The sequence below is a fragment of the Neovison vison genome, chromosome 13 (genome assembly GCF_020171115.1).
Source record: "Neovison vison isolate M4711 chromosome 13, ASM_NN_V1, whole genome shotgun sequence".
Classification (NCBI taxonomy): Eukaryota; Metazoa; Chordata; class Mammalia; order Carnivora; family Mustelidae; genus Neogale; species Neogale vison.
Genome location: NC_058103.1, coordinates 109536528 through 109560658, shown reverse-complemented (window position 1 = coordinate 109560658; position 24131 = coordinate 109536528). Strand labels below are relative to the sequence as shown.

Below are 24131 nucleotides of genomic sequence, written 5' to 3'. Positions count from 1 at the left end.
CATCGGGCTCTCTGCTCAGCAGGGAGCCTGCTTCCCCCCTCTCTCTCTACCTGCCTCTCTGCCTACTTGTGATTTCTCTGTCAAAGAAATAAATAAATAATTCTTAAAAAAAAAAGATTCACTCCCTGAGAACCCTTTTTCTACCCTGCATTCTAGGACTTGAATACATCAAGTAAATAAGGATATCAAACATGGCATTTCATATTTGGAAGGCGTTCAGCTTCTGGGCTGTCATAAGACTCGGTTTCTAATCCTCTCCTGACATAGGTATCTGAGATTCTATGCGACGTGGAGCTCAGCTACTCTGGTACCTTAGTCATACTGTTTAATTCCGGTGTGGGAGCCCCACGGCACCTGAGTCGAGAAGTCACAAACAAAAATGAAGAAGTGACTGTCATAGGAGGATGAATGGCTGCCCTCTGAAGTTTTGATTTGGCTCTTAAATGACAAAACTGGGCCGACCAAGAGAACTTGGTAATTTTCTCTGCTTGTAGAGAAGCCACCTGGTGAATATCACATTGCAACCACCAACCCTTGGCAGAGGTTGGAACAGCAGCTATAATTAGAAAGAGCAAGGAGGAGACTCTAAAAATCTCTTCTGAGTGGCAAAAATTCTGAAAATCAAGATAATTACAACACTCGCTCATCCTGATTTCCTTGGCTATTTATAGATGAGGAGAAGCTGATGCACTGAGAGCTTTTGCTTTTCTTTTCCTTTCTTTTCTTTTTTTCTTTTCTATTTGCATTAAATCCTGTGTGGCTCCTCTCTGAAATGTGTGCATATGCTGAGTCCATGTGAGATGCCACCACGGGCACTTGTCATAAGAATTAAATCCCTCTCAAGCTTGTTTACAGCTCAGCACTTGTCATACTGCTCCCTTGAGCTTCATGGCTGGTTGGGTTCTTTTTTTCCCCAGCTCTGCGGAAGATTTAATTTCTTTTTTGTTTATGTGTGTACTTACCCTTGCAGGTGCAGGGAAAAAAAAAATTGCTGTGCCCAGATGTTTTGAAGCTGCAGCAGCATACATACAACTCAGATTAAATAGAAAAATTGCATAAGATAGGGCAGGCACTTCAAGTACATTATTCTATAGGGTATTTAATAAACCTATCATGTTTACTCGGCAATAAGACTCTTGAATATAACTTTTGGAACAGAGGAATATTTTAAGGCATCACCAGCTCGATTTGTTCATAGATGACTTTACGGTGAGATTTGTCATTTTTGAATGGGACCCGTTACATTTACCCCATTTTCAACTTAGGAAATATCTTCCCAGAACAGAACAGTCTGGGAATTGGGTGGGAACATCGCCTATCAAGTTGTCTCAGTTCATTACTGGATTAATTAGACCTCAGGGATCTGAGGCCAGATTTCACCTTAGTTTTGAAACACAGCAAACACAAGCCCAGCACAAACAGCCCTCCTGCTGCTCGTTGGGCTCTGTACTAATATGCGAACGCCTTGTTCAAGCTGCAGATGGATAATGCTTCTGCGGACCCTCGGTTTGGATTTGCCTTTACCCAAGGCACTGGGTTAACCTGCTTTGTACACAGCAACTGTCAAACAGCGGGGAGGAGTTCAGCTTCGGAGAGGAACTAATGCTCAAAATTCTCCAGACTCCCCTTCACCAGCCTCCAGCCATTGTTTCCCAGGACTGCGTGGAGGTAGCTCATCACCTTTGCCAATGAGTCTTTTAAAAAATTCCCTCACATCACAGCCAAAGCTTAGCTCACAGCGCTTGTCAGGAAGGTCTATACAATCTACCCACCCCCGCTTTGTGACATCCTCCCCGCCACCCGCCCCCAGCCCGGAGCATGTTACTGTTTCTACCTTTCCCTGAGGTGTAGAAGAGTTCCCAGCTGACTGGCTTAGAATGTTGGTTTAAAAGAAAACCTCTATCTCTCTTTGCTCATGAAGCTAAAGACCCCCCAGTAGAATTAGTGAGGTCTTTAGCTAGTAGAAAAGAGTGCTGTAGGCCTGTTTCTTTGTAGGGAAGAAAAGAGGTCTTGCAAAAAAAAAAAAAAAAAAAGAGAGAGAGAGAGAGAGAGGGAGGGAAGCTCTCACGTTTTAATTTAAGTGCCAGTGTTGGATCCCCAGTTGGCAAAATCGTTTATAGTCAGTATTTGGCCCAGCATTTTGCATCTGCAAGATCAGAACTTATTAGTATCATCTCTTACTTGTGCCTCCCAACACTGCCACCAGAGAACATAAAAGGCTTAGACCACGCACACTGCAAAATGAATGGCTCCTTCTTAACTTCCACAATGCAGGTTTTTGCTTGTACCAAAAGAGTTATAGTCCCCTGGTCATCCTGGTAATATGAAACACTCTCTTCATCCCAGTCATTTGTAGAACCCCCACTTGGAACATGGGGACTATATTAGAAATCGGTATCTCCTGTAAGGGGCCGTGTGCGGAAGACAGAATAGTAGGCTTCAGGAAGCATCTGTGATTTCATAGAAGATGACTGTCTGTTTGTAGGTCATTGTCAGTTCTGGAAACAAAGCCATCATATAATTTATAGTCTTGTCTATTTATGTTTTCTGTCTTTAATTTGTTCAAAGCATATCATTAAACATCGATTATTCTTATAGCAGGAAGCCTATGGACTCATCAAGATGGGGTGGGAATTTATGAATGAAATCTGTTGTAGTGGTGGCTTTGCTAGGGTAAGCAATTTATTATATCTCTACAGGTAATGATTATAAATATTTTAAACATCTGAAGCGTGTACGGTGGAGCTCCAATCAGGCATAGCTACCCACCACCAGACTATGGGTGATAGAATCACAACCACAACAACCAATGAGATGAAAGTGGATAGATATGGCCAGCTCCTCACTCTCAGTGGAGTGTGAACCCAGGTGATGACTTCAGCAGCCCAGAAACATCTGCTCCCTGCTCCCCGCAAATCTTCATAAGCACACAAACAAATAGACATGCGTATACTTGCCAGATCCAAAAATTTACTTTTGTAAAACCCTGATCACTTCTGCCAAGAGTCAGGTATATTGTGTTAAGAAGTAGCACAGGGAAGCTACTTTTTAATGTGTTTGTCAGGTTCATGGGAGCCTGGAGCAAAGCCATGAGGGAGTCTCCGGCTGGCAGTCTGTTGGGTCACCAGAATAAAAGAAGCTGGAAAGAAGGCTGGCGGCAGAGGGCACTCTCGGGAAGGACGGAGGGGAAGTAGAAGGGAGACAGAGAGATACTGCCTATGCACATTTCCTGCTTCAAAACTGTCTTAGAAATGACTGGGCTAATGTACGAGAGGAGAAGCCAAGCAAAGGTCAACTAGGGCAAGCTCCATTATCTCTCAACTCACAAGTTCAGAGGGGCTAAAGCTGTAATACAACTAGTTGTTTCTTTTTTTCTGTATGGCTGTCCCAGTCTATCTTTCCAGTTCATCTCCTGCCACTGTAATCTTTACCTAAACCTGGTCACCTCTCGAATACGGTGACATCTTTCTTAGGCAGATCAGTCAGTTCCTCCACTGTGCTTCCAGGGTATATCTTATGAATATTACCTCCTATGGGATTGTTTAAGTGCTGCCTCCCATAGAGATTCAACTCCCAGAGAGTAGTAATGGCATTTGATTATCTGGGTGTCCTTAACGTTTAGCCCACGATAGGTACTTGATATATGTTTAGCTGTTGGATGAATGGATGGATGGATGGATGGATAGCTGGATGGGACATTGCAAATTTTAAGGGAAGAAGAAAAGAGCACAAGGAATTCGCAGGTGAGAAATTTCCAAATGAAGTGCTAACCAAAACTCCAGCCGCTTTCTCACAGAGATTCATCTTTCACCTCTGAACATTGGTCTCAACACTGCCATCCTTCCCAAATTAGAGCTACAATCCAGGCAAGTAGTAAGGCTTAGAAAAACCATAGGAAAAGTCATGGGATCCTGCTAATTTGAAGATGGATTTAAACTTCAGTCAGGTATCAACATTGCCGGCTTATGTTATTTCTTCATGCATTTAACAGAGCACTTACCTCTCAAAACCCAGCTGTGGCTTGATCTCACATGTTCTTCATACTTGTTTCAACACCTGTTAACCACAACACTGAGGCTGCCAGTCCTGGCTTTATCTTGCTCTCTGACTGTTACTACGACGTTGTAACCACAGCTCTGCAGCTGCTACACTGGCAGCCGTTCCAGGGACTGGGGCTGGCCTCTGGCCCCTGGGGTGCTTTAACAGCCAGCAGCACAGCTTCTTGGTGCAACAGACACTTCTCTCTCTCCCTTCTGGCCCTCACAGCCCCTTGCTCATCCTGCCTTTATAAAGCCCATTTCTTTGGTGTTGCTAGCTTGTGTGTGTCTGTCACTCTCACTGGACTGCAAGTTCTGTGAGGGAAGGACTATGTCCTACTCGTTATTGTTTCTCTCATACTTATCAGAGCCTGGCAATGGAAGGTAAGAGTGAAGAATGAATGAATGAATGAATGAATGAATGAATGAAAATGTTCTCATTAAAATTCTTTGCTGCAACCTCAATTAAGTCACTCATCACTCCTACCTCTTATTATGTCCCCCAAAATTATACTTGTGATTTAGTGTAATTGATTGCTTTTTTCCTTCACCCCAGAAACAGGTAATCTTTCTTGATTATCAACAGCTATGCTGTAATACAAAAATAGAAAAGAAAAATCTAGGAATGGTATAAACCTGCTGATGGTTTCCTCTAAGAGTTATCTTTATACATCTCTAAATTATATTTAGTCATATTTGATTTCCTCGGTCTCTCAGGCCAGTTGGACATAGTGTGCCCTGATTAGGAAGCTAAGCACATCTAATTCCATGAATACCAGAGATACAGTAACTCTGCATTTTAACAATACGACTTGTAATTTTTTCACTTAAAGAACTGAATGTTTCTGCTTTTTTTGGGTCTTACGAGCTGTGTCTCTTTGGAATCTTTGGGAAATTAGACAATATATTGAAGCTTTATCATACCTTTTAGTACTAATGATGCCAAACAGATGATACCTCCACTCAATGTATCTAAATTGACTCACCTAAATTCAATCTCCACTTCCAAGTCAGAGGGCACGTCTGGGCGTGGTGAATGAGGGCCTGGGCTCAGAGCAGACAGAGGCTGATAGAACAGCTGGGCCATACCTTTCTCTTCATGTCTGTGAAACAGGGATCATAATGTTGACTACATGGGGTTCTTGTGCAAATTAAAAGAAAATGTGGCATGCATAATGCTCTTAGCCAAATTCTGTGAAGCAGAATTTCCTCCATTATATTAGTACCCTCCCCCTTTGGACATCCAGGGTGCACTGTGGTGCCAATATACAGACACAACTTCCTGTGGCAGAGGGATCCCGGGGTGTGTGTGTGTGGGGGGTGCTTCACAGAGTTAGACAGTTGGGGCAAGTGGTGAGAACAATTTTACAATACTTTGATATAAATCATCCAGAGACATTTTGCCTCTTCCCTACTGATAGTTCCTTTTTTCTTTTTTCTTTTTCCCCCAGTCCAGAAATTCCTCTTCTAGGCCTCGGCCTGTGGGATAACTGATTTTCCAACTTCACCCTTGTAATCCTCCAAATCTCAGGAGCAAGTTCTTCGCTTTCCCACCAGCCGTGCTGGCTGTTACCTTTGCTATCAGTTTAGCCAGAGTCCTCTGTTGGCTCTCCTCGCAGGAAAATGCTCCAGCTGTCCTGGTCCAGACTCACCTCTCTGACCTGGGGCCTTCGCACCCTGAGTGCCGTTCCCATCAGTGCAGTCCAAGCAAACACTCCTGCCTTCGGATGTTCAGGTGTTGCTTGACAGGGTATTCCTTCAACTCTGCCACTGGATCATTTTGTTCGATTCTTCTTCGGACCCTCAGTGATCCTAAAAATACATCTTAGCTCATCACAGTCACTCTCATTCACCATTTTAATCTTCTCAGACTCGTGTGGAAAATTCCCGTCCTTCACAGGGGTAATGGCGATGACCACAGTCAAAGGCACATTTACAGCTCAAGAACACTTCTGGAAGTTGTTTCTCATCTTTCTTTAAAATAAAAGTAAAATAAGTTCAGACTGCATACTTATTTTTTTATATATATACTACTTCCACCTTTAACTAACTAGTTCCCTTTCAACTAACAGTTTATAAGGAGTAATATTTTTAAATTTAAAATGTCCATTTTTTTCCTCTTTAAAAATTTTTTTACATCAAAAATGCAAAACAGGGCACCTGGGTAGCTCAGTCGGTTGAACTTCCAACTCTTGGTTTCAACTCAGGTCATGATCTCAGGGTCATGGGATCAGGACCCACGTCAGGCTCCCTGCTCAGAACAAAGTCTGCTTGAGATTCTTTCCCCTTTCTTCTCCTTCCCACTCTGCTCTTCCCCGCTACTCATGCCCTCCCTCTCTAAAATAAATAAACAAATAAATAAAACAGAATCTTTAAAAATAATACAAAATTTAAAAATGCAAAACATATAAACAAAAAGAAAATGTAAGATACTACATAATCCCATAAATCAGACTTAACCACTACCAAGTTTTTTTGTTTTGTGTGTCTTTCATATATATCTATGTACCTATATCTGTGCTACAAAATCTCCATACAAACTTGTTGTTAAAAATCATTAAGATACTGGGGTGCCTGGGTGGCTCAGTCATTAATCATCTGCCTTCGGCTCAGGTCATGATCCTAGGGTCCTGGGATCAAGCCCCACATCGGGCTCCCTGCTCAACAGGAAGCCTGCTTCTCCTTCTTCCTCTTCCACTCCCCTTGCTTGTATTCCTTCTCTCCCTGTCTCTGTCAAATAAATAAATAAATAAAATCTTTTTAAAAAAATCTTTAAGATACTGAAAATGTTCTGCCTTATGTTCCACTAAGTTTATCATGTGATCACCACTTGTCATCATGATTTCAAGAGATTTCTTTAAATAATGTGCTAATATATGTACAGTAGTTGCTTAATAAATACAATCTCCTTTTCATAAACTAGATTGGATTATATGACTTCATATAATTTTGATTGTGTTAAAGGTGCAACATCAATGCAATAATTTTGGAGAAATTTAAATTCTTTTTTTTTTTACTTTTTAAAAATTAAATTCAATTAGCCAACATACAGTACATTATTAGTTTCAGATGTAGAGTTCAATAATTCATCAGTTGTTTATAACACCTAGTGCTCATCACATCATGTGCCCTCCTTAATGCCTGCCACCAGATTACCCCATCCCCCCCACCACTGCCTCTCCTCCAGGAACCACCAGTTTGTTTCCCAGAGTTAAGAGTCTCTCATGATTTGTCTCCCTCTCTGATTTCTTTCCATTCCATTTTCCCTCCTGTTCTCTATGATCCTCTGAGCTATTTCTTATATTCCGCAAGAGTCCAGTGCCAGATGGCTTCCTAGGGGAATTCTACCAAACATTTAAAGAAGAACTAATACCTATTTTTCTGAAGCTGTTAAAAAAAAAAAAAAGAAAGAAATGGAAGGAAAACTTCCAAACTTGTTTTATGAGGCCAATATCACCTTGATCCCAAAACCAGACAAAGACCCCACCAAAAAGGAGAATTACAGACCAATATCCCTGATGAATATGAATGCCCAAATTCTCACCAAGATAATAGCCGGTAGGATCCAACAGTGCATTAAAAGGATGATTCACCACCACCAAGTGGGATTCATTCCTGGGATGCAAGGGTGGTTCAACATTTGCAAAGGAATCAATGTGATACATTACATCAATAAAAGAAAGGACAAGAACCATAGGATCCTCCTGATGCAGAAATTCTACTATTAAGAAGCACCTAACAAAAGGTTTCACTCTTTCCACTCAAATTGTTTGTTTTCATAGCATTTATCTTTAAACTAGCTCATATTCATCAGTGATTAACACAGCAGCAAATTGTGTTACTTTGACTATTTCCAGCTTGGGATTATGAATATACTCAGCCTTTTAAAAAATAAGAAAATAGCTTCCCCAAGGAAGTTTCTGTCCCATGTCCTTTACTGTCTCTTCAAGCACCCATCTTTTTCTTGTGGTCCTTTGTACTAACAAATACTGATAAAGATCGTCCACATGAGCTGCCTTAAATTCCTTACTAATTACCCCATAATTCTGGACACTGGATTCCTCCCGCTCTACTTTACTGACACAGGGCTCCTTTATTGGTTAGGACAGAGGTTTAGCTACTATTAATCAAACTGTTCCTTTTCTATTGAGTTGAGTGAGTTCTTTATATATATTGGATATTAACACATTATCAGATGTATGATTTGCAAACATTTTCTACCATTCTGTAGGTTGCCTTCTCATTTTGTTGTTGGTTTCCTTTGCTGTGTGGAAGCCTTTTAGTCTGATATAGTTCCACTTGTTTATTTTTGCTTTTGTTGCCTTGGCTTTGGTGCCAAATTAAAAAAAAAAAATCGTTGTAAAGATCAATGTCAAGGAGCTTAGTCTCTATGTTTTTTTCTAGGAGTTTTATGGTTTCCCATCTTACATTCAAGTCCTTAATCCATTTTGAGTTGGCTTTTGTGTATGGTGTACATATGTTCATTTTTAGATGCATGATTTGCAACTATTTTCCCCAACCTGTGGTTTGTCTTTTCATTTTTAAATGGTGTCTTTTGAAGAGAAAAAGATTTTAGTTTTGGCAAAGGCCAATATACCTTTTTTTTTTTTAAGATTTACTTATTTAATTTTTTTTATTAAAGTTTTTTTTTTTAATTTATTTAACAGACAGACATTACAAGTAGGCAGAGAGACAGGCAGAGAAAGAGGAAGAGAAGCAGGCTTCCTACTGAGAGGATAGCCTGATGTGGGGCTCGATGTGGGGCTCAATGCGGGGCTCGATCCCAAGACGCTGTCATGACTTGAGCTGAAGGCAGAGACTTTAACCCACTGAGCCACCCAGATGTCCCTACTTATTTATTTTAGAGAGAGGGTGAGAGCATAAGCAGGAGGGGCAGAGGGAGAGACAAAATCTCAAGCAGACTGTGCTGAGCACAGAGCCCAATGCAGGGCTTGATCTCAAGATCCCAAGATCATGACCTGAGTCATTTTGGAGGCTTAACCAACTATTCTGCCCAGGTGCTCCCAATATACCATTTTTAAAATGAATTATGTTGTTGATGTCATATCTAAAAAAATCTTTGTCTAACCCATAGTCACAAAAATTTTGCCAATGTTTTCTTCTATAAATTTTATAGTTTTAGGTCTGACCCTTATATCTATTGATCCATTTTGAGTTAATTTTTGTGTATGGTATGAGATAAGGTTCTATATTTGCTTATTTGTTTTAATGGATATACAGTTATTCCAGCTCCATTTTTTAGAAAAGAATAGTCTTTGGTGAGCCTGGGTGGCTCAGTCAGCTGAATGTCTGACTCTTGGTTCTGGCTCAGGTTGTCATCTCGGGGTCATAGGATTGAGCCCTATGTTGGGCTCTGGGTTCAGTGTGGAGACTGTTTGAGATTCTCACCTTCTCTTTCTGCTCTTTCCCCACTCATGTACTACTCTCTCTCTCTAACAAAAATAAATAAAATAAATACATAAATAAAATCTTTTAAAAAGAATATTCTTCTCCTACTGAATTGTTTTAGAATCTTTGTCAAAAATTGAAAGACTGTAAATGTGTGCATTTATTTCTGGACTTGCTGCTCTTTTACATTGATTTTAATGTCTGTCTTTATGCCCGTACTACACTATGTTAATTTCTGAAATTTTGTAGTAAGTTTTGAGATTGTCAGTATAAACCCTCCAGTTTTTTCAACGTTTGTTTGGCTTTTATTTTTTTTAATTAAAAAAAATTTTATTTTTTATTAACATATAATGTATTGTTAGTTTCAGGGGTACAGATCATAAATTTTAGGATCAATTTGTCCATTTCTATGTCAACAATGTTTTATAGTTTTTAGTGTATAGGTCTTGCTCTTTTAATGACTTTATTCTTTTTTTTTTTTAAGATTTTATTTATTTATTTGACAGAGAGAGATCACAAGTAGGCAGAGAGGCAAGCAGAGAGAGAGGGGGAAGCAGGCTCCCTGCTGAGCAGAGAGCCCGATGCGGGACTCGATCCCAGGACCCTGAGATCATGACCTGAGCCGAAGGCAGCGGCTCAACCCACTGAGCCACCCAGGCGCCCCTAATGACTTTATTCTTAAGAAATTATTCTTTTGTATGCTACGGTGAACGGAAATGTTTTCTTAATTTCATTATTGGATTGCTGTCCTGATCCTGCATCTTATGGCCTCACTTCTCAATTCTAGTATTTTGTTTTGCTTTGTTTTATTTTTACTAGATTCCCTAGAGTTCTTGCAGGGTGGGAGGGAGGGAGACTCAAGGTTCTCCCTGGTAGGGAAGTCCCTCCCTATTCCAATGTCCGCATAAGAGCTGTAGTTTTATCTTTTTGATACGTTGAGGTCCAGCTTCAAAGTACCGTTTGAATACAAATAACCTATCTTACTGTCATTGTGCGGATGAGGAAACTGGTCTCAGAATCACTGAGTAATTTGATATACGGTTTAAAATTAAATGAAATACTCCAAAGGCAAAATAAGGTGTGATATGGACATACAAAAGAAGTCAGTGAATCAGTAAAATTGCAGCTGGTCTTGTTCCCAACGAAACATTTTATTTTCTCATTATAAATATTAATTCACGGTGGATACAACTCTTTGGTTTTATGTAAATTTCATAGAAAAAATATGTAGATTTGTCATTTTTCTTATCTCAAATTGAAGCTGCATTTGAAAAGGTTAAAAGGATGCATAATTACACCGTTATTAAATGTCATATGGACTGATATTGTGCAGGTTAGGCCAAGTGGCTCTGTAACTTGAGTGTTAATTATTTGCAAACCTGCATATGGGAGGCCCCCAAGGATATTATTACTGAAGTATTGGCCTTCTCCTGACTTCACTGATGTTAGTGTCAGCAAAGCCAGTGAATCTGTCATGTCTTTCCTGTTTATTCATAGAGGGTGTAGTGGTATTTTAGAAATAGTCTTGCTTTTCATGGATAATTGTTTCTACTTTTGAATTTATACTCATGTAACATTTTAATCATTTTTTCATATGCAGAGCTCACTTAAAATGTATAATAGCCAACTTGTTATTAACTCTTTTTGACAGTGAGAAGTTAGTGAGAACTGAATATTAACAAGCAGAGAAAGAAAGCTGCCAGGACTTTCAATTATTAATAGAAGTAGGAGTTATACCCAGAGACTTTTTGACAGAAGATACCAGGTAGTGAACAGTCTTATTTTAAAATAGCATGACAAAAATACTCAAAGCCCAAATAAAATAATGATAACAAGAAAAGAGAATAATATATATTTCTAAAAATACTTGAAAATGTCTGCACTTAACTTGGTAGAAAAGCTAATCATCATCATTACACAGTAATTAGAAGCCATTGAGTTTTTGTCATTTACTTAACTATGCTTATATTTTGTAAACATGAAGTGTCTTCAATTGGGTAAGAACAGAACAGAGTAATTATTTATTAAAGTATAAGATAAAGGTTGCTGTGTTTAAATCTACCTTTTTTGTTGTTGATATGATATCAGGAAGGTATCAGGGAGCAGTTGAAAATGAGAAATTGGGTCATTGCTATACAAGGAGATACTAGAAATTTTAGTACATTTTAATACAGTTGGAAACAGCTTTATGATTTGCAGATTTGTGTGTGGTAATACATACAACTATAACCCTCTGTTATATTTAAAATGGAAAACTCAACTCCAAGATCCAAAGATGGTTTTATAAACATATTGCTCATACAGAGAATTGTGAATTACAAATGTAACACATGAGGAATATACACATAACTAACATATTTTTTTATAGCTAATATATTTTAAATTGACTTCAAAAAACAATTTTTCCAGTTATTTTAGAACTTAGAAGCATTTTGGTGGACCAGAGATCATTTAAAACCTGTTTAGGTCGTGGGCACTGATGCCTTCTTTTTCTTTTGATCAACTTCCCTACAGCACGAAAGAGTATATACAAGATGCTTCACTTGACTCTAAAGCTATGTTCAAAATTTATTTTATGCCATTGCTGCTCTTCTCATTAATAAGCATTTTTAAGATATCTGTTTTATCTATTGTATCTATTGTTCTTAGAACACTGAAAAAATTAAATTAAATTGAATTAAAAAATAAATAAAGTATCGATTGCCTTTCAGTGCCTGCCATGGGAGAAGGTCACTGCCAAGCATTACACATTCATACTAGGGCCACCTCTAGTATGACCTCAGGGAGGTCAGATGTCTAGGACTAGGGCTCAAATCCTGGCTCTGCTGCTTAACTCAATCTGCCCTAAACTTAGTTTCATTAGTTTCACAGCACCAACTTTATGGGATTGTTATGAGAGTTAACATGGCTGTATATATACTGTATATAAACAAAGACCTGGCTCCTAATAGGCACTAAATAAATGATAGATGGGTAGTAACAATGTTTTGTTCATCACTATCTCAGGGTCAGGGGATAAAATTTCTGGTGGGAAAAGTGAAAAAAATGATGAAAACCATCTTCTGGAGGCACCTGGGTGGCTCAGTGGGTTAAGCCTCTGCCTTCGGCTCAGGTCATGATCTCAGGGTCCTGGGATCAAGTCCCACATCGGGCTCTCTGCTTGGCGGGAGGCCTGCTTCCCCCCCTCTCTCTGCCTGCCTCTCTGTCTACTTGTGATCTCTCTTTGTCAAATAAATAAATAAAATCTTAAAAAAAAAAAAGAAAATTATCTTCTGTTCTATTCCTTGCTTGCCCTCTGTCTTCACTATCTCTCCACTGCGGTAAATAGTAGTAAGCAGTGAAGAAGGTTCTACAGTGCTCAGGAGAGCAGCAGCCCAGCTCCAGACCTACCCCAGTTCTGGTCCAGGATTTCAGTAAAAAGAATAAAGCAATGCAGTGAGTTTACTGTCCAGGCCAGCGCACTACAGTTGTCAAGCAGACAAAGATGGAGTCAGGGTGCACCTGGGTGGCTTAGTTGGTTAAGGGATTGACTCTTGGTTTCAACTTGGGTCATGATCTCAGGGTTGTGAGATCAAGCCCCAGGTGGGGCTCTACTCTCAGCAGGGAGTCTGCTTCTCTCCCTCTTCCTCGCCCTCTGCCCCGCCCCCATGCTCATGCTCTCTTTCTCTAAAATAAATAAATAAATCTTTTTTAAAAAAAGGTGGAGTCAGAACCTTTACTTAGGAGTACAGATGATGTACTAGACTGTAGACACTTTTGTGTTCTATTTCTTAAGGATCTGAAAAAAGCCATCTCTGGAAAGAGGGGCTCCAGGTCAAAAACCCTTAAATTAGACAGCTCTTGTACATTAGCAAAGGTAATTTTTTAAAAAATTCCAAAACCGTGTGTGGGTGGGCAAGGGGGATGTAGGCGGACTCATGCATTGCTGGTGATACTGTAGGAGGAGACTTTCAGGACAGTAAACTGAATGAGATTTAGGGGGAGAAGAATCATTAAATTAATCATATTGGTCAAGACTTCCTTATATAAGAAAATACATTCTTCCATAACTTTGGAGGACTAGAGTTGCTAACATTATTGAAGATTGAGTTGTTGACCATCCAATATTTTATGCTACATCTCAAGATGTGCAAGAATGAGTTAGCTATCTTCTCCTTTCCAGCTTGGACATTGACAGAACAGACATGGGTCATGTCTTCCCACCAACTGCCCAGCCACTGCTCTCTTCCTCATACATTCTCCAAAGGAAAGAGGATGAATGTACCAAAAAACAGAGGATAGGAAAATATCCTAGATAAAGAGACTGGCACCACATCTGATATTCTAATCATGCCCATTGCCGTGATATTATTATTTCTGAAAATACATTCCAAGAAGCAAATTGAAATGGTGATGGGGGAAGGTTTGTGCTATTACTGTGCCAAAATATCATAGCTGTGTACATTTTAACAGGAAAAGAAAAACAAAACAATACCCACCCTGGCAATGGGCCAAATTCTCAGAGGCTGAGGAATGATAAAAGTACTTCATCATATTATAATAATAAGCCATCTTATCCAATTCAATTTATTAAAGATTGAGAATGTATGTACTTTAACAGCTAGTGGGAATATAAGGATGGATAAGGCATGGTCCCTTCCTGCCCTTAAGTGGTAACTGTGTGGTGTTGGTGATAATGATAATGGGCATTTTTGAACACTTACTAGTCAATAGGCAGTGTGTCAAGTGCTATATTATTACAGTCAATCCTCTGAACAATATGCGACTTCCTCCAAGGACTTCTAATTCCAAAACTGATACTGCAGTAGGCGTTTCAAACAAAAATCTGTAGGATCACAGAGAAAATGATTATTGTTTTTACAGTTGGTTATAATCTGACATGCAATAAGTTGCACACATTTAAAGTATACAATGTGGGGTGTCTGGCTGGCTCACTGGGGTAAGCCTCTGCCTTTGGTTTGGGTCATGATCTCGGGGTCCTGGGATTGAGCCCCATGTTGGGCTCTCTGCTTGGTGGGGAGCCTGTTTCCCCCACTCCCTCTGCCTGGCTCTCTACCTACTTGTGATCTCTCTCTGTCAAATAAATAAAATCTTAAAATACATATATAAAAAATAATAAAATATACAATGTAATAAACATTGAGATGAACCTGTGAAATCATCTGATCTCTTTCCTGTGACTGTAGATTAATATGAATTTCTAGAATTTTATATTTGTTTGACTTGGCCTTATTATATTGAGATTTATCCATATTGTTGCATGTATCAAAAGTTCAGTTCTTTTTTTGCTGAGTAATATTCCACTGTTTGAATATATCACAATATGTTTACCCATTCACCTGTTGAGGGACATTTGAGTTATTCCCAGTTTTAGACTATTACAAATAACGCTGTTATGAACAGTTATGTACAAGTCTTTATATGATCAGTGTTTCCATTTCTCCCAGCTGAATCCTATAATAAGTGTATATTTAAGTTTTTTTAATTTAAAATTTTTATTTTGAGATAATTGAAGATTCAAATGCAGTTACAAAAAATAATACAGAGAACCTGTGTACCCTTTACCCATTTTTTTCTCTAATAGCAACATCTTGCATTACTAATAATATCAAAACTGGGATATTGACATTAATAAGGTGAAAATCAGAACATTTCTATCACCATGTCCCCCTTCTATAGCCACATCTACTTCACTTCTTTGTCTCCCCACCAAGAACAAAATACTAATTAGTCTCTATTTCTAAAATTAATTTCAAGAATATAATATAAATAGAATCATTCGGTGGGTAACCTTTGGGGGTTATCTTATTTTTATATTAAGTTTTTAAATTTTAATTCCAGTATATTCCTAGGTATCTTTTGGTTTGGGGTGCAATTGTAAATGGGATTGACTCCTTTAACATATAATGTTTCAGGTATACAATATAGTGATTCAACAATTCTACACATTACTTATAACTGTACTCTTCATCCCCTTTATCTATTTCACCTGTTCCCCTATCCACCCACCCTACCCCGCCTCTGGTAACTCTCAGTTTGCTCTCTATACTTAAGAGTCTGCTTCTTGGTTTGTCTCTCTTTCTCTCTCTCTTTTTCCTTTGTTCATTTGTTTTCTTTTTTAAATTCAACATTTGAGTGAAATCATATGACATTTGTCTTTCTCTGATTTATTTTGCTTAACACTATACTCTTCAGTTCCACCCATGTTGTTACAGATGGCAAGTTTTCATTCTTTTTTTTTATGGCCAAATAATATTTCATGGTATGTATACACCACATCTTCTTTATCCGTTCACCTATCGGGTGCATATTTGGGCTGTTTCCATAACTTGGCTATTGTAAATAATGCTGCTATAAAAACAGGGATGCATGTATCCCTTTGAAATAGTGGGGTTGTTTTTTTTTTTGGTACTTAGTAGAATTATTGGATCATAGTGAAGTTTTATTAACTTTTTGAGGAACCTCCATACTGTTTTCCACTGTGGCAGCCCCAGTTTGTGTTCCCACTGACGGTGCAAGAGGGTTCCTCTCTCTCCACATTCTTGCCTACACTTGTTCTAGTGGGGATTAGCTTTTTCTTCACTCAGAATAATTCTCCAGAAATTCATTCAGGTTGTGGTGTGTATCAGTTTCCTGGTTCCTTTCATGGCTGAGCAGCCTTCCTTGATACGGATTTATTGTATTTGTTTAATCATTCACTCACCGAAGTACATTTATGTTGTTTCCAGTTTTTGGCTATTACAAAAAAGTTCCTGTAAATATTCACTTGCAGGTATTGCTATAAATGTAATTCTTCATTTTTCTGGGATAAAGGCCCAGGAGTGCAACTGCATGGTGATATGGTATTTGCATGTTCAGTTTTATTAAACATGGCCAAATTGCTTTTTAGAGCAGCTATGCAGTGTTACCATCCTACTGGAAACATAAGTGTTGCCAACACTTGGTATTATCACTGTTTTATTTTAACCATTCTGATAGATACGTAGTGATATCTTATCTTAATTTGCATTTATCTGATGGTTAATGAGTAAACATCTTTTCATGTGCTTTTCTACCATCTTATCTGTCTTCTTCAGTGAAATGTCTCTGTGGTTTCTTCCCATTTTCTAATTGGATTCTTTTTAATTTTTGACATTTGAGAGTTCCTTACATATTCTAGATAGTGCATTGTTAGATATGTGGCTGGCAAAATCTTTTTCACATTCATTGCTTGTTATGTTATCTTCTTAACATGTTCTTGGAGTTTTAATTTTGATGAAGCTCAGTTTATCAGTTTCCCATTATGGATTATGCTTTGGTGACAAGTTTAAGAACTCTTGGTCTGATCCTAGATGCTGAAGATTTTTTTCCTTTTTTTCCCCCCCAAAAAGTATTATAGCTTTATATTTACAAAGTGCAGGTCAAAGTCTGTTTTTTTTAAACTTATGTGTGTCCATTTTCTCCATCACTGTTTATTTAAAGGCGAACTTTCCTACATTGAATTGTCTCCGCACATTTGCCAAAACTATGGTATATTTGTGTGGGAATTGTGGAGGGGGGATGTCTCTTCTGTTCCATTAATCAGTGTGTCTATTCCTCAATAATACCAATCTGATTGTTTTAGCTATTCTAGTTTGTCTTCCATAGAAATTTTAGAAAATCTTGTCTATATCTACAAAAATTCTTGCTGAGGTTTTGATGGGAATTGTGTAAAAATCAAAATATTAATTTGGGAAATATTGACTATGTTCTTTCTTCCAATCCATAAACATGGTATGACTCTCCACTTAATGAGATGCTTGATTTTGTTTTTATTCAAGAACAATAACATACAATGTTACATTAATTTCAGGTATACAATATAACTATTCAACAATTCTATTCATTACTCATTGCTCATCATGATAAGATTACTATTACTCCCCTTCACCTATTTCACTCATCCGCCCACCTACCTGGCAACTGCAAATCTGTTCTCTATGTTTAAGAGTCTGTGTTTTAAACATTGGGGTACAGATGGCCCTTCTTTTCACGACATCTGTATCTTTGGGGTAAATACCCAGGAGTGCAATTGCAGGGTCATAGGGAAGCTCTATTTTTAATTTCTTGAGGAATCTCCACACTGTTCTCCAAAGAGGCTGCACCAACTTGCATTCCCACCAACAGTGTAAGAGGGCTCCCCTTTCTCCACATCCTCTCCAACACATGTTGTTTCCTGTTCTGTTAATTTTGGCCATTACCCCAATGTTTATAGCAGCAATGGCCACGGTCACCAAACTATGGAAAGAACCAAGATGCCCTTCAACGGATGAATGGATAAGGAAGATGTGGTCCATATACACTATGGAGTATTATGCCTCCATCAGAAAGGATGAATACCCAACTTTTGTAGCAACATGGACGGGACTGGAAGAGATTATGCTGAGTGAAATAAGTCAAGCAGAGAGAGTCAATTATCATATGGTTTCACTTATTTGTGGAGCATAACAAATAGCATGGAGGACAAGGGGCATTAGAGAGGAGAAGGGAATTTGGGTAAATGGGAAGGGGAGGTGAACCATGAGAGACTATGGACTCTGAAAAACAATCGGAGGGGTTTGAAGTGGCGGGGGGGTGGGAGGTTGGGGTACCAGGTGGTGGGTATTATAGAGGGCACGGCTTGCATGGAGCACTGGGTGTGGTGAAAAAATAATGAATAATGTTTTTCTGAAAATAAATAAATTGGGAAAAAAAGGAGTCTGTTTTTTTCATTTGTCTCTTTTTCCTTTGTTCATTTGTTTTCTTTCTTAAATTTTACACATGAGTGAAATCATATGATATTTATCTTTCTCTGACTGTCTTATTCCACTTAGCCTTAGATTGCCTTGATCCATCCATGTTGTTGCAAATGACAAGATTTTATTCTCTTTTATGGTTGTATAACATTCCACTGTCTATATATACATCTTTTTTTTGTAACTAAATTTTTTATTTGTATCATGATTTGTTCCCCCAAAGATTTTTTGTATTTGATTTTAGTTGACACATTATACTACATTAGTTTCAGATGTACAGTTTAGTGATTTGACAAGTTAATACAAGTTATATTATGCTCATCACAAGTTTAGCTACCATCTGTCCTGTTACATTACTATTGTAATATCATTTACTATATTTTTTCTGTTGTGACTTTTACTCCCATGACTTGTTTATTCCATAACTTAGAAGTCTATACTCCCCTTCCCCTATTTGGCCCAAGCCCCCCACTTCTCTCTCCTCTGGCAACCATCAGTATATTCTGTTTTTATAGTTCTGATTCTGCTTTATAATAGATATGGGAGTGTGGTATATGACAAAGCAGGGCACTAGTGGGAAAAAGCCAGATTCTTCAAATAAGTCATGACCATACAACTTATACCCAAATAAATTCTTCCCAAGGCAAAATATGATATCAAAAATGACTCCATAAGTTACTAAAAGAAAACATAGATTACTACATATAATCTTAGAGTAGGGTTAAAAGATGTAAAACCAGCATTACATTAAGGAGAATAATAAGTAAATTTGACTACATAAAAATCAGTAACATTGTCAATGAAAACTAGATATATTAAAGTTAAAAACCACATACTGGCAAGAACATCTGAATATTAATTATGAAGTATCACTTAAAAATCCACAACAAATATTTACAACTCAGTTGGAAAAGATAAACACCACAATAGAAATGTGGGAAATGATATGAGAAGTCATTTCATGTATAAGTTGTGCTGAGAATAAAAAACAAATGCTCATCCAGTGCGTACATTGAAAGTTGCAAGTAAAAGAAAAAAAAGGTATGCTACTTTTTACCTATAAGTAGTATATCTTTACTTAAAGTTTAACAAAGACCAAAACATTTGTTTAATATTACTCATTGGCATGATGTAGAGGTACAGATGCTATCAAAACCTGAGGATGCAAATTTAAATTAGTTGTAACCACTATAGCAAAACTTAGCTGCATAAATAATTTGTCAGATTTATGGAGGTATAAATTACGTGTAGTAACATATATTCTTTTTTTAAAAGATTTTATTTATTTATTTGAGAGACAGAGATCACGAGTAGGCAAAGAGGCAGGTGGGGATGGGTGCGGGAAGCAGGGTCCCTGCTGCGCAAAGAGCCTGATGTGGGGCTCGATCCCAGACCCTGAGCCCAAGACAGAGGCTTCACCTACTGAGCCACCCAGGTGCCCCAGTAAAATATATTCTTTTAAAGTGCATAATTTGATGAGTTTGACAAACACATACAGTTATATAACAATCACTAAAATCAAAATTTTATCTATGAATTATATTTTGTTCATTAATCTTTCTAGTCATATAATATTCACAAGTGTTGATAACATTCACAATCTTGCCTTAAGAAGTAACTGTGCATCTAGCTATCTTCTATCTCCATCTTATCATAAGAAAGATAACAAGTAATTGCTTGACTTAGTATTTCAATAAACCCAATACAACTACATTATTTAATACCTATTACTGAGTGTTATATTTGAATTAAATCAAAATAACAAATTTAAAAGCAAAATATAATAATATACTAGGAAAATTTAAATGTCTTATCAGTGAACAAACTTACAGTACTATATTTAGTTATCCTATTTAAGACCTTCAACATAATAAAATCTTTTTGTAGTTTTATGTTCTCCTCCAAGGAATGATTGGTAATTATGTTTAGTGCAGCAAACAGTGAGTTTCTGATTGCACTGCAGCTCTAGTTCATTAGTACTGAGCTAGAATGAGCTTGCACATTTTGAATTAGATTGCAGAAGGGTGCAAGCAGTCAATAAACTTTGGCACCATTTCCAGATTGGCATGTGAAAACCCGAAAGATGCCCTTTGTTCGTAGTCATTTTTTCAAATGCTGGAGAATTAATAATGCTTCTGTTCAAAATGAATGCATTAAAATTAGAGGACTGGGGGCGCCTGGGTGGCTCAGTGGGTTAAAGCCTCTGCCTTCGGCTCAGGTCATGATCCCAGAGTCCTGGGATCGAGCCCCGCATCGGGCTCTCTGCTCAGCGGGGAGCCTGCTTCCTCCTCTCTCTCTCTGCCTGCTTGTGATCCCTGCCTGTCAAATAAATAAATAAAATCTTAAAAAAAAATTAGAGGACTGAAGAAAAATCTTTTTAAATAACAGGGTCAGTAAACATGAATCACCATTTGTATATAGATTCAGCAGACTGTAAGAGTAGACTGAGTTTTCCAAGGCCTCCCCAGCCTGGATATACATAAAAGTCATGGTCACACAATAGCCTCATGTCCTCATCTGTTTTGTGTCGTAGTATTTTAGAAGAATTCTGGGTATAAAACATATAACTCAATTGTGTTTTGAAATCCTTTTTGACAATCTTGACCAGTTTAATCCCCCTCATTTATCATGACCACTCATATATTGGGATTCATTCCATATATATATATATATATATATTTGTTTTCTACTTCTAGGCTTTTTATTTGTTGCTCCTCATCTTTGCTTGCTTATGTATATACGTATGTATGTATGTATTCATTCATTAGATTGAGTTTTCTTTTTCTTTTTTTTTCCAGTGTAAAAAGGTGTTTTATTAATGCATGGGGACAGGAACTATGGGCAGAAAAAGTTTGGGTTTAGTTTTCTTTACTCACTTTTTCCTCCCTTTGGGAGTTACTGATTGTACTTGACTGAAAATCTAAAATTGGTCAATACCTCTTTGTTCTTAAAAATATAAGGACTCTAATTACAACACGCCTTTACTACCCACCCTCTTCCATATTAATTTAGATTGTTTTTCAGCTTCATTTTATTTTTTTCCAGTTCCATGATGGTGATTCTTCATTTTCTTTTTTATATCATCAACTAGTAATTTTTTAAAAGATTTTATTTATTTGACAGAGAGAGAGAGAGATCACAAGTAGGCAGAGATGTAGGCAGAGAAAGAGGGAGAAGCAGGCTCCCCGCTGAACAGAGAGCCTGATGTGGGGCTCAATCCCAGGACTCTGAGATCATGACCTGAGACAAAGGCAGAGGCTTAACCCATTGAGCCACCCAGGTGCCTCTCAACTAATAATCTGATTTATCCACATTGTTCTGGTCATATTATTCTTATAGTCCACATCTCACTTGGGTTAAACCTCCTAAAGTATATATTTTTATCTTTCTTCGGGGATCTGACTGCAATAAATTTATCCTTTGCTTGTTTAGAAGGGATTTTATTTTTCCTTACTCTTTTTTTTTTTAAAGATTTTATTTATTTATTTGTCAGAGAGAGAGAGAGAGAGGGAGAGCAAGCACAGGCAGACAGAGGCAGAGGGAGAAGCAGGCTCCCTGCAGAGCAAGGAGCCCGATGCGGGACTGGATCCCAGGACGCTGGGATCATGACCTGCGCCGAAGGCAGCTGCTCAACCAACTGAGCCACCCAGGTGTCCCAATTTTTCCTTACTCTTAAGATAATTCACTGGGCATAGATTTATAGAACTGTAGTCATTTTCCTTCAATATTTTGAAATTATTATTGTATCATCTTATGACAACATAACTCTATAGTCAGTCAGTTGAATATTTTTTGCATTACAAATACAGTCTTTTCTTCTTTGGTGTCCTAAAGTTTTCTTTCTCTTTTTGGTATTTTGTACTTTGGTGATGATGTGTCTACTTCTGCATTTCATTTGATTTATCCAGTAGCGGACTTGGTGTATATTCAGTCTGAAGATTCATGTCCTTTCTTTAATTCTAGAAAATGTACGCCATTTTCTCTTCAAATATTGATGCTTCTCTATTTTTTCCTTGTAGAATTGTTTTGAGATATAAGTTAGACCTGCTAATTATACCCTTTTTATATCTTATAACCTCTCTTTTGTGTTTTCCATATCTCTAATGTGCATTCTGTGTAACATTCAGTGACCTATCTTCCAGGTCACTGATTCTCTTTTTTACTATTTAAAGATTTCCCAAGTTTCAAATTTCACTGTCTATAATGACAATGACTATATTCATTTATAAAAATATGCTTGGTTCTTTTTAAATTTTGCCTCTTTTTTCTCACAGTGATTTATTTATCATTGTGATTGCTATTACTTCCTTCATCTCTGATCATTTAACAGATTTATTTTGTAGACTGAGATGATTCTGTTACCTCAAGTTCTTAGCTTGTCAGTTCTCCAGTTTGTTATGTTTTGTGACTCTTCCTCATACTACATCACCTCATGTTGTTTATAAATTTTTATTTCTAGCTTAACAGCAATTAATGCATCCTGGGGGTGTAGAAGGTCCCCATGGAGCAATTTTGTAGGTTTTTTTTTCCCTGCTGTGTGCCCTCAAATTTTTTCAATAGTCATGGATAATATTTAAATTAATGATTCAGATCATGGGATAATATAAATTCAGATACTGTATACCACATGCAGTACTGGTGGAATGGTCTCATGGTTAATTTTCTTAGAGGAGAACCCCACCCCCACGCCTCTGACCTTCCTTAAATCAGGCAGATGACCAGCTACTTTTTATTTTCCAAAAACTTTTTGGGTTAAGTTCATTTAGTCTCATTTTCATAGAAATAGCCTCCTTGGGGAGACCTTAGCTTTATTCAAGGTCTCAGTTCCAGTTCCTTATTTAGGCTCAAGGTTATATCCCAAAGTAAGCCAAATCTCTATAAAGACATTAAAACTCCCATCCCTAGATTTTAGACCCGATCAGGACTTCCTCTTCTGGTGATGGTGGATAGGTAGTTTAGACAATACTCCTATTGAAAAACTAAAAAAGGTTAGAATAGAACAACCATATTCTTAGAAGCATCAAAAAATGTAAATGATATGAAGGAAATAAATACTGGAGCTAAATCCGGAGTAGAGAATAACAATTCAGGGATTTGCTTTTGCCCAGGGAGCATTTGCTGACTCAGAACAAGTAGTTGAGAGGACACATGGTTGTATAGCCCAAATTGGTCTTCAAGGAAATAATTGATGCCCCAGCTGCTAAGAATGTTGTCAGGAAAGAGCCTTCAACTATTGCCTTTTTCAGGGATTGTCTCAGGTATAGGAAGCCACCTGACCAAGATCATGCCATTCCTAGAATTGCCTACATCCAATAATTGATTGATATGGAGGTATAAAAGTTTGGCCATTTATTCCTATTTAGGACAACATTAATGGGCTATTTCAACTCACCTCTTATTGGGTCTGTATCTTAGCCTGACATTTCCTTCTACCCAATTTCTGCTTCCTTCACCTCTTTTTCACAGTTGTTGATCTCAACAACACTCTCAAATAAACACCTTAAACATTAAACTCCATTTAGATTTGCAGAATTCTCAAAAACATTTTTTGTTGCAGGTTGGGTTTTCTGTGAAGCAGAGCTTTTCATAGCTTTCAAAAGTTAGTATGGATTCCAGGGCTTACCTAACAATCATCTGTGGCCCAGAAAATCTCAGGTCCTAGGACTGGAATATAGTAATTTGAGATGGCCAGAGCATTCATTCAAACACTTGACAGCCGCAACACAATCCACCTTGGCGAACTCCTACAAATCAATAAGGAAAAACAACAATAGCCCAGTAGAAAAATGAACAAAGACTTGAATAGCTTCTCAACGCAGTAATCTTCAGGAAAATGCATTCTAAAACTGTATTAGATGCCACTGATAACTCACTAGAATGGCTGAAATTTAAGACTGATATAACCAAGAGTTGTCAAGTATGTAGAGGAACA

At 37.8% G+C, this 24131-nt stretch overlaps 1 long non-coding RNA gene across 1 annotated transcript; it reads right to left on the bottom strand.

The window, feature by feature from the left end:
- Positions 1-5879: 5879 nt before the first annotated feature.
- On the bottom strand, positions 5880-23858 carry LOC122893858. Its single transcript, XR_006381703.1, has 3 exons — positions 23823-23858; positions 14150-14271; positions 5880-6011 (listed from the first exon to the last, which is right to left on the bottom strand). It is a non-coding gene; the product is annotated as an uncharacterized LOC122893858 (long non-coding RNA).
- Positions 23859-24131: the final 273 nt, after the last annotated feature.